This window comes from Micropterus dolomieu, linkage group LG10 (assembly GCF_021292245.1).
Source record: "Micropterus dolomieu isolate WLL.071019.BEF.003 ecotype Adirondacks linkage group LG10, ASM2129224v1, whole genome shotgun sequence".
Classification (NCBI taxonomy): Eukaryota; Metazoa; Chordata; class Actinopteri; order Centrarchiformes; family Centrarchidae; genus Micropterus; species Micropterus dolomieu.
This window is the reverse complement of record NC_060159.1, coordinates 8,228,886-8,244,050: the sequence shown is the minus strand read 5'-3', so window position 1 is coordinate 8,244,050 and position 15,165 is coordinate 8,228,886.

The following is a 15,165-nucleotide window of genomic DNA, read 5'->3' as shown; positions in this document are numbered from 1 at the left end:
CACACACACACACACACACACAGGTTGCATACATGTCTAAACAGAACAGAACCAGAAACCAACAGTGACCATCACACAGCAACAGGTTACAGATGAAACAGATGAAGTGTTTTTCTCCCAGGCAGTCTCATCTATGCTACTGCCTCCAAAAAAGATCACGACTCGGATAGTCTCGCCTCACTGCAGGTGTAAGTGTAAGATTGGGCGTGAGTAGCGAGAAACCAGAGGGATGCAAAGAGAAAGACACAAAAAGTGGGACAGACCAAAACAGAGAAACAGAGAGAGAGAGAGAGAGATGTGTACGCAGATTAGACTCTTCCTTGGCGCCTGTGTCTGGTTCCAGTGAACTAATGTGTCACCCGGATCCTGAGGGTGCTGACAGCAAAGCTGGGGAAAAGAGGTTGTTGATGCTACTTGGAGTTATATTGCCCTTTACATGATCTTATAAGCTTTGTCGTTTATTCCCACGTGATATCACCTGTCTGCTGTTTTTTTTGCTGTAGACTTGGATTGGGGTTTAGCCATTCAGCTCCATGCAGCCTTTAGTATTAGCATCAATACAAACATGTTGTATGGACAAGCATCATTCAAACTTACACGAGCTGTAATTATTTAACAAGTGCTTCAATTCCAAAGATACCAACGGCAGATTTTAGAAAAAAAGCGAATGAAATGGTGCACAAGACTGACAGAATCTTCATTTGCTGTTGAATGCAAAGAAAAATGTTTTATTACAATTACAAGGTTTTATTTTTGTTGCTCTGGCCATTGCTTCTATTGTTTCTGATAATTTCTAGTCACATCTCACATTCTACTCATGCAACGTAGCAATGGAGCAGAAACACAAGCGCTCAGACAATCATGCAGGTTGCAAATAAGCTGACAGTTTTGCTACCAATTTATTTGGAGGTAAAAGTGAAAGTGAACATTTTTGTAATGTTGCATATAATCCAATGGCAAGTATGGGATTGCCAAAGTTGAACCAGGATCAGTCTGTAAACTGTGATGGATATTTTAAACTAACAGTTTGGGTAATAGTTTTTCTGTTTGCTGTCATTTTCTCCTCCAAAAAAGTTAGACTAACCTAGTGGATTTGTTTACAAGCTGTCTGATTTCTTTCTTTTCCCTGATGGATCTATTCTTTAGTTGAGGTCAGAGATGTAAATAATTAACTTGGTAAGTAGATTTTTATTATGACCAAATGAAATCAAGGCCAGAGCTACAAAAATAAAATCCTATCTGTAATAAACTGTAGGTTTTTTGAGGGACATTTGGTATGCTTAGCTAGTTTATAGCAGGCTGGAATTTGTTTGATTAAAATTGTTGTGTAATATGTAATATGTCTGTTGTGGAATAAGGTACAAAGCAAGCAGGAATGTGTGAACAATCCCAAATTGTACTTTTACTGAATGTCTGTTTCTCCTTTTGCTTCAGACCCTTTCCTGTTATCATCCATGGTCCGTGTGCACATGATTGCACAAATGTGTAAATACAGTATGTGTGCATCTGTGTGAGTGTGTGTATGCGTTCACACATGGTTTTCCCATAGCTCTTTTACAGCCTTTCGCTGCGTAACTCTGACCAGTGTCTAACCATCTGTCCTGCTCTCTGGATGCCTGTAATAACCAGTTACCTCCCTCTGTCCTCTCTGCCTTCCCCTACCGCGGACCCTCTCCCCTGTCCTCACATGAGTGACTTTCCCCCTTAAAAAGGATGTTGAAAAGATGTCAAAAGTTTGATGTGAAATCTTGAAAAAGCGAAACACTGCGGCAATGAGCCACAGATGTCACAGAATTAAAAATAGAGAGAACAATCACACACAAACGATGGAACTGTGTGACTAAAATCATACGTAATGTGATAGTGTAAGAGTTGAAGTATCAGATAGTGTGTGTGTACAATTTTCTCACACACACCCACTTTCACAGGCACACGAGGTCACACACACACACACACACACACACACACACACACACACACACACACACACACACATGCTTAAGTGTTGGGAGGCAGTTTATTTCATTTCCTTCACACCTTCACACTTGCGTAGCACTGATACTGGCCTAGGTAGAAGGTTAACACAAACACACACTCATACATATGCTTTCTATACAATAATGGACACAAAGACATGCACTCATAACCACTGAGTTATCTAAATGACTCAGCCAGGAAAAGTTGCAGCTGTAGGGAGGTACCCACAAATCTCTGTGAACAGATAAAGAACATACTCGCACACTGAGTATGACACGGAGGACATGGTTGGTTTCCTGTGTGTTGCTGTGGAGGCTTGCTCCCATTGAAACGTTGCAGGTTTATGCACGTGTGTGCATTTGTTCATGGTTATCTGTCTTTAAGTTGCATTTGAAAATCAAAGCTTGTTGCTTGATAACCTTCTAAATAGAGTGTCTGGTTCTGTGCAACTGTTTTGTCGTCGGGTGTCGAGTTGCGTCATCTTAACCCAACCCCAGGATACCTTACATACTGTACTGTATCTGTATGCGTGCAACTGTGATTATGAACACAGCTGTGTTTATCTTAACAAGTGTCACTAAGTAAGAAGACAAATTTCAAATGAGGACATCTGAATCTTTACTCGAGGTGTCAGCAGGCTTAGTGGATCTTTCTGAACCAAAGTTGATGACAAAATTAAGAGCGTGCGGTGTTCAATCATCCTACAAGCACTTTAGCTGAAACACAGGGACGCCTTAATGCACATGAACAAATTGAACAAGAACAGGAATTACAGCTTCTACATTTGGAATTTTATCCATCTATTCTTCTAGATGTCTTCAGCAAAATATGGCCATTGCACGAGATATTGTAAGAGTTGCTTTTGGCTGTAAACTGCATTGATCATCCTTTCATTCTTGCTATAACAGCAGCTGTCCTCATGATATCCAGACTTTAAATGAATCATTACAGATTCATTTACATATCATTTGATTCATCTGAGCAGTAATTTACTGGGTGTTTTAACCTCAGGGCTGCTGTGCATGCGTGTTATCTTAACAGGCTCATTTCCGTAGGTTTCGATGTGGCTGTTTTTTATCGGTTTTAAATTCCCTTGGAAATCCAGTCTGCTTCCTTTCTGCAAACCCCACAGTCAAAATACACTTGTTTAGGTTTCGTAGGGATTACACAGGGGTTAGCTAGGGCTGGAGAAATATTAGTTGATGAGTCAAAGTCTGGAAAACCTTTGGTAAATGGGCTTAAGAAGATTTTGCAGGTTTTGGACAAAAACCTGCGTTGCTCAGAAAAATGTGTGCTCCTTATAAGCCATTTTTCTTTCTGAGAAGACTAATGAAAACTGAAGGAAGTTCCCACTGAGCCCCAACCAAACAAAAAGAAGAAGGAAAGACAGTATAAATAGAGCAGGGGCAGGGTGTTGTAGTGTGGGTGAGTAGCTGCTGTTCCAGCCTGAGCAGTGTGCTTTGGGGTTAATTAGGCGTATCAGAGACTAATCCCTCTCCAGGGTCATCTGCTGGGGTCAGGCCTAAAAAGAGAAAGGTCACAGCAACATCCGGCTCAACGCATTAATGATGGGTTTGTACTGTAGACCTGCATGCGTGTGTGGGTTGGAGGGAGGGTATTGTGCCTATTATGTGTTAGTTCCATTCCTTTATGTTTAAAACGACCCTCCTCATATTTTGAAAATAGTAATTTAATTCACAGACCAGCTTTAAGTGTCGGCTGTCAAGCCCTTTTAAAGGCTATTCAGTTGTGGGTTTGTGTCCTAGGCCTAAGTGCGTGTATGTATTTGCTCAGGCCAAGTGGTAGCAGATGGAACATTATTGATGATTGGCCTCTGATCACTATTATTGATCAGCGATACAGTGAAAAGGCTTTACTGTATTCAGCTGTGCAGAGCCACGGGCTCACTGAGGGAGCTACTGTAGCCCACAGGGGACAAACTGATCTGTGTGTGTACAGCAGTGTGTGTGACTGCTGAGCAAGGACAGGGATTAACGCACACACACACACACACACACACACACACACACACACAGCAAAGTAAACTCACTCACAATGATGCCTAAATACATACAAACATAACGCCATTATCACATTCACTGACTAGCAACATGGGAAACAGGTCAAAAATCTCTTTTTTGTTATTGTACAGTGGACGGGATATTTTTTCATCCAGAAGAAAAACCAGTGGTTACCTCTGTGACCCAAACGTCCTACATACATGAGAGACACAAACTGGTGCTAGATAACTTGCTGCCATCGCTGCGTGAGTGAGTGTGTGAGTGAGAGTTTGAGTGAGAGGCAAATTGTAAAGGGCTTTGGATGAAAGTGCTATATAAATGCAGTCTTTAGATATAGTACAAAAAAACACTTACAGTGGAATCGAATTCATTACCCAACATAGTGACACACATCATGTTTTTCTAAATCTGTTTAAAACTGCTAAAACTGGCTCATAGACCATTGTCTCTGTGGCAAATGTGATTCCTCATAATGGAAACACAATACACTTAATAGTAGCCCTGTTATATCTCAATTGAAGGTATTATTTCAAATCCTGTCTTTGACTATCGACACATCAACAACCCTCATATTTAATGTCACAGTAAACTGACTATTGTTTGGTTTGAGATTCTTCATTTTGAGACAGGAGGACAAAACAGAAACTTAAATGAAGCCAGCTTTTGAAGATGGATTAAAATTGTGTGGTAACACACCCTCTGGAGTATTTGTGTAATAAATAAGAGGGGCAATAAGGAGCGGATGATGTGATTTAAGGTATGACGAAATGCAGAAGGAACAGCACCAAATGCAAGGTTGTGATTAAAGGGCTGGATAGGGCCACTTTTCTTTAGGCTAAGGCCAAGTTGTGATTAAACAATGTCTGTTCTGAATCTTAGAACAGAAATATTTCATCTTTTAAAATGAGGCTTAATGACTTTCTCTAAATCCAATTAGAAACCAGAGTGGTTTCCAACATGAAGCAGAAGCTCCATAAATGTTTTCTTGTGTTTTTAGTAAGACATTCTAACTTTGTTTTGAAAACTCAATGATACAGTAATTTCTCACTATCATGATTGATATTATCACGGGATTGCTAATTCGCTAGAAACCTGTTGTGATTGGTTTGCGGTGAGGCCTGCGTGTGGTTGGCCGGGAGCCAGTGTGATTGACAGCTCTACCTGGGTGGTAGGGGGCAGTGACAGCTCTGTCGCTGTGGAAACAAACACAGCAAGCCGGCCAGCCAATCAGAGTTGAGTGAGAGCCCCGGGGATTCTTCTAACACATGCTGAAGATTTCCTCAAGACCAAAACACACATAAACACACACACACACACAGATATATATTCTTCTATGTTCTTTACGTTTTTGTTGGATATGTGTGTGTGTGTGTGTGTGTGTGTTAAAGTTTATTTGTGTGCATGTATGTATGCATGTGTGTGTATTGAGTTAATGTGTGTGTTCTCCACGTGTGGTGTGGTCTTCTGTCGACACTGTCTCTGGGTCGTTGACGTAGTTGTCATGGGAGAGTGCTCTCTGGACCTGTGCACACACACACACGCACACACACAAGGGGACAGGGGTCAGCTTGTATTAAAAGACCAAATAAACGAAGCTTTCCACACCACCAACCCACCGCAGACAAGGCAAGCAGACAGAAATCGAGAACGCAGCAGGAGGAAATGTGTGTGTGGAAGTGGGGGTGGGGAGGGGAGCTGTAGAAGGAAACATGTTTCATTTCTTGGAGCAGCAGGTTGGATCAGTGTGGAGGGGAAATTGTCCTCACCTGGAGGACATAAGGTCAACCACACCTGCGCTGGTGGAGGGCTCTTGGAGCATCATTTTGTAGTTTACCTGACCTTTTGACCTTGCTGTAGTTTGCCACAACAATCTCTTAAGTCAAAGCATAAAGAAAGATGCTGTTATATCCTAGTGTCTAAGCCTATCATTAGGCCGCCTGCCCGGCCTTTTGGCTGGAGCACTGTGCTGCTATTCGCTCAGCTGTCCTGCTTGTCTGATCGCTCTCTGTATAAGGCATGGCCTTGGAGCTGTTGTGTTGTGTGTAGAGTCTCAGGTTTTGTGTGTTTGTCTGCGTGCACACCTCATGTATGTGATCTCTCTGTGTGATCATTCATTCACATATATGTATAGTGTATATGTGTAATGAAATACATGCTATACAGTGTGTAGGTGAGTTATTCTCATATATTCTCTTCATCTGTGAGTCCAAACACCAGACCGCCACTGTCCTTTACTCTATCCGAGTCAGCCATCTTGTTCTTAGTCTCTCTTTCTGTCACTCTCTTTCTCCTTTATCTCTGTCTGTTTAGCTTTCCTTCCTCTTTTATTTCGCTTGCTCTATCACATATCCTTTCAGCTCCTCTGTCTTTGCTCCTTTCTCTGTTTATTTAATTCTTTCATTTTCTGTCTCTCTGTTTATGTCTCCTTCTCCCATGTCCGTCCTTTTTTCTCTGTCCTTCTTTCTCTGTGTCTCTTTCTCTCCCTCTCCGGCCGTCATAAATCGCTTTCTTGTTGGCCGTTGAAGTGTGAGGAATGGCAGATCTGATGGTTTCTCACAGCTGTTGCTGGCTTTCCCAGGTTCACCTCACCGCACTGCCCTCTGTGGTCCTGGTTTCAGACCGGCAGGCAAAATATACAAAACATGAATAGGGTTTTAAACATTTGAACTGCTTTGATGTGTGCTTGATTTATCTTGCTGAATAGACCAACAAGTGAACACATCAGAAGCAATAATATGATAAATCAGGTCTTCTTTTTTAAGCAATTAAAACGTGTAGTTTTATCTGGGCTCGCTGGGTTTATAAAACTTTATGAATTTCTAAATTAAAGATGTAATGACATCTTCCTCTTTCTTGATTCAGTGTTATAGTTTTCATTGCACAGTAAAGCAAGATTTGACATTAAAGTAAGATAAGTAAAAGTAGAGCTAAGCTCCTTACGAGAAATTTGATTACTGCAAATAATACCGCTGTTTTGCATAACATATGCATATGAATGTGTAAAATATTTAAATTAATTAGTTGTTCCTCCTCAGAGATCCGTTGCTGAAGTGATTCCAGTGTAAGAGATCAGGACCAAAATCCACCGTTCTTATTATGTGCAAAAATGCACAAACGTCAGTTAAAGCTTTAGTATGAGGCTTCAGCAGTCTTGGGAGTTAGACAAATACTGTTGGTATCTTCCAGAGTTACATATGGAAGCCCTAAGCGGCCATCGATTAAATTTTTTTATTTTACTCCGTTTTCCTGCGATAACGGGATCATTTTATTGTGATCTCAATATCTTGAGATCACAATAAATAAAATCCTAGCTGAACACATGGGTGGGCAGGTGCGTTTCTTTAGGATAATTTAAGGAAATTTATCAGTGTCACTGGTTAGTTCAGTTGGGAGAGCAGAGGACTCACAACCCCAAGGATTGTGTGATGATTAGTGTTTTTTTTATTATCCTCTTTGGCAAAGTTGTCATGAAGAGATTCAGGAGAATCCAATCACACATTTCCCAACGGCTATTTCAAAGATTCTGAAAAAAAACGTCAGGAAATGTGTAACATTAAATGGATTCACCTGAATGAGAAGCACAAGAATTTCCTCTGCCTTGGAATGATGGGGAACTGAAAAGTCCATAGGTTGATGGATGTGGACCAATCGCCGGGATGCACACAGTCCAGCACATGCTTTATTGTGAGCATGTGAAACAGTCTCTTCATAAGAACTTTGTTGACGAGGATTATGAAAAAAAAAATGGAAATAAAAGTTGGTGTTCAGTGAGAATCAAACTCTCAACCATAAGACTATAAGTCCTGCATTTTGGAAGATTTCTAAGTCAGGCTCCTGCAGCCTGGTGTTAGCTTTGGCTAAAGTTTAGGACACATTATATAAAACGAGGGCTGGTTTTACGCAATAATTGTGTCCTCCATTTCTTACATTGGAATTGTAAGGGATGTTTTCACAGCCAGTTTGAACAGAAGGAATGATTACAGTGTCCAGCAACAGCAGTTTTAATTTATTTATGGGCACGTGAGTACACACTTGTAAAGATGTGAGCCTATCCTTTAAGTATCATTTCTTCTGCAAAAGATACAAACATATTTTTAAACCTCTAGTTATTAAATAATGTCATTCATCCCAATTTTAAGTTTCTCAGATCTGTTTATGTCAGGTGATCATTTCCAGGACGTGTTTTCATTGAGTCTGTTTTTCCATTAAGCAGCTACCCCTTGGGAAATGGCACTCTACATGCACAGTGCGAAGAAATAACAGCCCCAAATCATTACCCCTACATTTCCAATACTGATTATTTAATAAAGCGCTTACAGGATGAAGATCCAACCTGAGTGATATAGCCATTTGGAGCCAGCAATGTTCACACAAGTGTGAAATAGACCACAGGTGGAGTCTATTACTGTAATGAAAATAATATTTATACGTGTACATACAGTACACACTGTAGCTGTAGCTGTATCTTAGCTTTGACTGAGAGCATTTTTCTTTTGCTATACTCAAAGTTACTGTTTTATTTATGAGCTCTGCCCTACTTGCATTATTTCCCTAATGGCATTATGACATTAGCCAGTAAACATGGACGGTGTCAATCTGTAAATATTGACTTACTCAATCCCCCTTGCACCTCGTGCCTGGGAGAGTGACAGCTTTGTTGTTGTATGAAGATGCAGTGTCCTGTGTCAGCACAGTCTCGCAGCACATTGCCAAATATCCTCTCACCACCCCCCACCTCTCAGCAGACGTCCTACACCCACTGACACACACACTCATGCGCAGCAGCCCATTCCAGGCCAGGCCGCAGGGTGGCCACACCACGTACACAGAGGACAGTGTGATCTAACGCTCGACATGTGACATCTGCCAAATTGTTACACACTTTAAGGACCTTGATTACAAGAAGATACTCACAGAAGCCAAATATTAGAGTGTGCATGTGTAAGTATGTACAAGTGTGAGAGAGAGAGACAAATAGACAGCCTGCTCTTATGTGGCTCTCACCTCGGCCTATTCTGCAGTGCTCATTACTCAAGCAGCCAGACACAGACAGAAGAGAGAGAGGATCAGGTCATTATTATCACCTACAGGGATAAACAACTTGCGACCTCTCTCTTTCTCACCCCATCCTTCTTCCCCCGCTCCCTCCCTCCTCACTTTCACTCCCTCTGTGCTCCCTCACCCTGCCTCCTCCGTCTCCCCTCCTCTCATCTTTCCCTTCCGCTTGCTCTTCTCTCTTCACCCCCATTGAGTGAATAGTGATCATGTCTGGCATTTCATCGGCTCTTTGCACTTCTCTCCTCTATTAAGATTGATGGGCTGCTTGGCTATAAATGAGCATGCTAAGACCTGGACAGGGCCACGGTCAGGCAAGGGCTACATCCACACACTTATACATATGGACACTCACACGCACCTTCCCTATTAGTAGCAGCATGTCAGAGCTGGGGCCCAGGAAAGGGCTCTATTTTTGTTACATGGAAGCAAACACACAAAGAAGATATACACATACAAACACACCCACGCACACGCAAGCATGACCCTGTCAGTCACCTCCGGCAGCGTCTGCTGTTGATCAGTAACCAGCGCACTGCTGACCAGTAGTTCTAGTGTCTTATATCTTGTACTCAAATCAAATACATTATTTCGGCAACTAAACGTTAAGTTGCTGGTCTTCACTCTCAAACTGGTATTTTTAATTTTGTGATGTAAATTGTACTTTATTGGAGAGAGAATATTTGCCATTTTGAATGTTGTGATGTTGCTAAATTGCAGCAAAAGCGCAATGTTAACCATAACTTTGTGCAATGGTATTTAAACACACACGTATGCAAGTGTGCATTAGGTTTGCAATTGGCCTTAAAGTGAAAATATATTAAAACATCAAGACTTGAATCGATGACCATCATATGACACTTCTGCACCCATGCAGATGGTCCACTGGCTCTGTGGGCACATAGATTGTTTATTTAAAACATTGCACTCAAATTAATTTTATTTCAGTGAAGGGCTATTGAATAAAGGGCCAATGTCACAGGCTGTTGTCAGTCATTTTATTCAGAACTACATTTTGTTCAACTGCAGAGCTTACATATTTCCACCTATAAGCACACACAGTATAAAGAAATGGCTGTCTGACAGCAAGGTAAAGTGCTGAAAATATTCTAAATATAGAGTACACCTGAAGTGATATAGACTGGCTAAAACATGTTTGCTGCTGACCCTTTCACTGCATAGCTTCCGTGCCAGAAAAGCTCTCTGTTTCACCAAACTGGGGACACGCTGACTATCTACTGCAGGTAATACACTGACCTTATACAGCCCCACTTCAAAATTCTGGGCTGAGGGCCAGGTAATTAAATAGTTTGTTAAGAGCCTAAAAACAGACATATACAATAGATATCATACTGTTTTTTTTTACTACCCTGTCTAGAGAAATTGATTGCATTATTACAAACGTCACTATGATTTTGAATTAAGTTCACTTATGTCTAGAAAAGAACCTAAAACCTAGGTTTCACTTTGGCCCTCTATGTGAAAATGCTAAACCCACCATGGGTGCTGTTATAGTCTTACAAGAGCTATTATTTGGGGCCTACTTAGCAGCTCTGGGATTTGTCTTGTAATTAAATAATCATTCAGTTTGATGTCACATTGGGTCAATTTCACATTTTAAAACCTTATGCAATTGTTTAATGTTAACATACAATTTGTGCATTCTAGTTTTTGTTTGGTGCCACTGTTTAGCAGGTGCTTAGGTCAAGTGTTAATTTAAGCTCCCAAAAAAGTCCTCGGCCCTTAAAACTGTCTGCCTAAGGCAGCTGTGAATAACTGTCCTGCATTTGGTTATGTGTTGGCTTGAGAACTCATAATGGACACTGCCACAGATCACATGGTTAAAGAACCGATAGACATTTACAAGACATCTCAGAGCCTGTCCTTTCATTTTGGCTCGACATTCAGTCTATCAGACCATCTCAGTGTCTCACATAGACACGTAGTGTTATATACTAACCATGAGGTGTACGTGTGTATTCCCGAGTGTGTGTGCATATCACCGCATATTTGGAGGGAGTGCCGTAAGAGATGCTCATGTCCTTTTTGTTGACATGGAAAGATTACAGGAAAATATTGTGTTATAAGTATTTTACTCACCTCATAGATCAGAGTTCATGGAATCTATAAGGGGAGACTGAGAAACATTCCCTGTGGAGCTGACCATAAATCAGCTTAGCAGGGGGGAGATTTGATGACAAAGATTTAAGGTCTGTAAAGGACACCCTGAGCCTCAGATTCTTGCATCTGTCATCAAATACCCGCTAGGCCATTAACAGGTCACGCAGACCTAGCTGAGTTGAGCCTGCAACCTCATCAGCGCAGCCACCCTCCTCTTGTCACCAGCTGAAGCCCCCCGGAGCACAGGTGCCCTTCCTGGAACAGCAGCATGAGAGCCTCTTTGCTCCAATATTCAGTCCTGTCCTCTCTCCTCCATAAATCTTTGGCTCCTTAAACACTGCAACACACAAGCTTAATATGACCCCTAAAACTTACCCTGAATTCTAATAGGACATCTTTAACTGAAATCCAACTGACTCAAGTGTTGACACATATTTTAAGATTATTACAAAATTCCTGTTTGGGAAACCTTTGAGAGTCCTTGAGTTTGTCTAAACTGCCATTTGTAATTCCAACATGCTGCTCATCAGATACAAACAGACCTCTATTTTTATTTTTTTTTGCTTCTGAGAGTTACAAGTTTCTGTGCCAAACCTTATTCTGTGCTCCTGCCCAACATGACCTCACCTGTGGACTCCCCAGTACATATGATCAGTCACGTACAGCAGGCCGCAACTCCCCTCTGAGCACGCTCAACCACGTGGTCACGTCGCCGGCCCATATGTTAATGCACACTTCAATCACACAGGATGCTAAAACCACATAAGTGGCCTTTATGCTAATGCTAACTTCTGTGTTGGATGCTCAGAGTAGCCAGTTCCCTGAGGGGAAAAAAGGCAGCGGGTGTAGAGGAAAGATATGGTAAGTAGGTTAATTCCACTTTTGCCAAGACTCACTGTTTGAGGATGCCAGAGACCATCATACTGCTCATGGGAAACATTTTAAGGCAGTCCCAGTGAACAGCTTTCACAAAGTACTATTCTTTCTTCTGCTTTCATTGAGTATTGCTCATATTTAATGCAATCCACACTAATTTAATCCACTTTGTTAAAATATGTCTCCAATGAAAACATCAATCAGTTTCTATCACCAATGATTCAAAAAGTCTCCTGTGTACAGCATGATCATTCAAGCACGAGTCCTGCACTTGAGTTGGTGTTGGTTAGTTCAGTTCATGAGCTAACCTGTAACTGTTTGTGTAAACACTGTGACTGGAAAGGGGAGAGGTGAAGTATTCAGCATCAAGGAACAAGTGGAAAATGCTTCATATTTTAGCATTGCAAGCAGGCAAAACATATCTGCAGTCCTAGCTCATTTAATGCTAAGGACTGGCTGACCAATATCATGTTTAGTGTTGTTATGACAACACACAGTTATATAATCTATAAACCCAAAGAACCTGTAGACCCAGAATATTCTCTTTAGTTTGCTCTCTCTCATTCACCCTTCACTTTTATAGTGTATGTCTATATTAGTATGCCTGAGCTGGCATAAATGCATACCCACACATGCAAACACACTCTAAAATGAAGACTGATGTCTCTTGGCTTAGATTTGATGCCTCGGAGCTTTGGGGATATTCAGTGTCTGATGAGATACTTTGGCAGTACTGCGAAGTGTGTATTTATGTGTGGCTAATGTTAACAGTACATCAAAGTAGTCTGCTCTAGGTAATAATAGATATTACAAGTAAAGATGATACATTAAACACGGTGATTTGTATTACTGCGAAATTTGTTGTGATGACACATTAAAAGAAAAAACAAAAAGGCTTTTGTGGTTAAAGCAATGTCTTTTCAAGTATTATTTTCATCAATATTAAGTCTACATATATTATCTGTTATTTTCTTTTTGTGCATGGAAACACAAAACACAGCTCAGTCAATGCAAATCTATAGCAATCTACTGACAACATTTAGTTCCAGTGCTGGAAGAAGTTTGATGTTCATTTAGTACAGACTTCAAAATTGGAGGCCCATACAGTGCTCACTTTTTACCACTACTGCGATGAAGGTATTTGTCTAATCCAACTGCTTTAGTTGCCTATCTTTATTACGATAAACCAAACTGTGGTTGCCATCTCAATGGTGTTTAACCTTAAACAAGGTGGTTTAGTTCCCCAATCCCTTTCCTACACGCTGGAAAATAAAAATAAAAACATTATTAGTTAATGTTTTACAGGTTTTTTTTAACATAAATGTTTTCTCATATATGTTGATTGATTAATATTTTATCCCTGTGGCATAATGCCTCCCACAAAATGTATTTAATCTTGCATATGAACGTAATTCTTGGGGAAATTGTTTGGAGTGACTGCACTTGTTGCATGTCTGTTGTATTTTTATTGCTTTGCTAGGGTGGGGCCAAAAGTTGGTGCCATTGGTTTTTTGGCCTGTCTTTTCGGCACTTTGCTCTAGACTAAAGACCATTATATCTGGTATGAATTTTCATGTTTTGTGATGGGTTGACATGAAATGTGTATGGATGAATACACCTCCTGACATGTCCTGACATGCCAAAGTTTCTACCTGTACATAACTTCCGATGAGAAAAATTATATGAAGATGGTCTTGTCCCTTTGCCTTTGTGATATTTTATTTCTGAATCAAGTCTTCCGGTTGGGATTTCTAAAACAAGAGGGAAAAAAGCCCTGAGCTACTGATAAATCTTAAACACACGCACACGCACACTGCTCATGCTCCTCCAGGCAGATAGCGTGACAGATCTGTCACGTCAGCACCTGGTCGTACACAAGTGTTAATGTCCCCACCTCAGCCGAGAACCACTAGAACACAGACACCATGCAGAAGTGTGTCTGTGTGAAAATATGAGTGTGTGTGCCTCAGACATTTTGCAGCTTCAAACTGATTCCATGTAACCCGCCCCGAATCAGAACTCCTAGGAAAGTTTGCAAAAGGAACTGACAGGGTGAAGAAGATTTAGCTAGCATTGTGTATAAATGTGCGTATTTCTGTCTGTGTTTGCAGTTTGTGCTTCTGTGTGTGTGTGGTACGGATGCACCGGGCAGGGGTCCCGTCCCCTGTCACTCAGAAACAACAAGCCAATCATTCCTGGGTTCTAAAATAAGCTGTCCTCCCCCTTTTCGTCCCCTCTCCCCCCCTCACATGTGCTCCTCTCATCAGCACCTCTCACCTTCAGAGTGACAGGAGACATCTGAGGGGGGAGGTGGGGGAGCTGAGGAGGAAATGGGTGACAGCAGCAGAGAGTCAGCAATTTTTGGGATGAATACTTTAGAAAGGTGAAAAAGTACAATGGTTGTGACCTATCAAATTGTTCTAAATTCAAATTCCCAGCTTAAACATTTGCTCTCAGAAAAACCTCAGAAAGTACAAGGGGTCACATTGTAGGGTAGATTTCCTGTAACTAAATAATGAGAGCTGGCTACAGTATCAGGATCTAGTATACTGTAACCAGTCTAAGCTTCAAGATTGCTTATGTTATGTGATTATTTTGGGCCCGTCTGTATTGAGATAATGGGATTTGTAGGCTCACATATAGGCCTACATTAAATGCCTATATTCTGGGTAGAGTTCCCGGTGCAGTGTATGTTCAAAATGGTCACCTTGAGAGTTCAGTCTGTGCAGACAAAGAAAGTGTTTTCAGGAATTTGAGTTAATTCTCAGACCTATCCATTATCTAATCCAGTCATTTTCTAAAAAGTCTTTTTATTGCTCCATCATGATATAAAGATAAAATACAGTATCGTTTTGGGAGGCTGCTAAAGTTTATGTTGTCTTCTGTTTCAAATTGTTCTTTAGTACTAGCTATTACAAGAAATGTAGCTATTAAAAGTGTGTAGAACTCGTCTTATTTTCTTTTCAAAATGTATTCTGGGTACGAAGCACAGAAGAAATATGTTTCTGTGTTGTGTCTTGGTTTCTTGGAGTCTTTAGTTCATGTGCTTGTTCAGGTGTAAAAATTGGTTCACGTTACTAAGCTTCAGTGACAGCAAACATCTTTCTGAAAAATC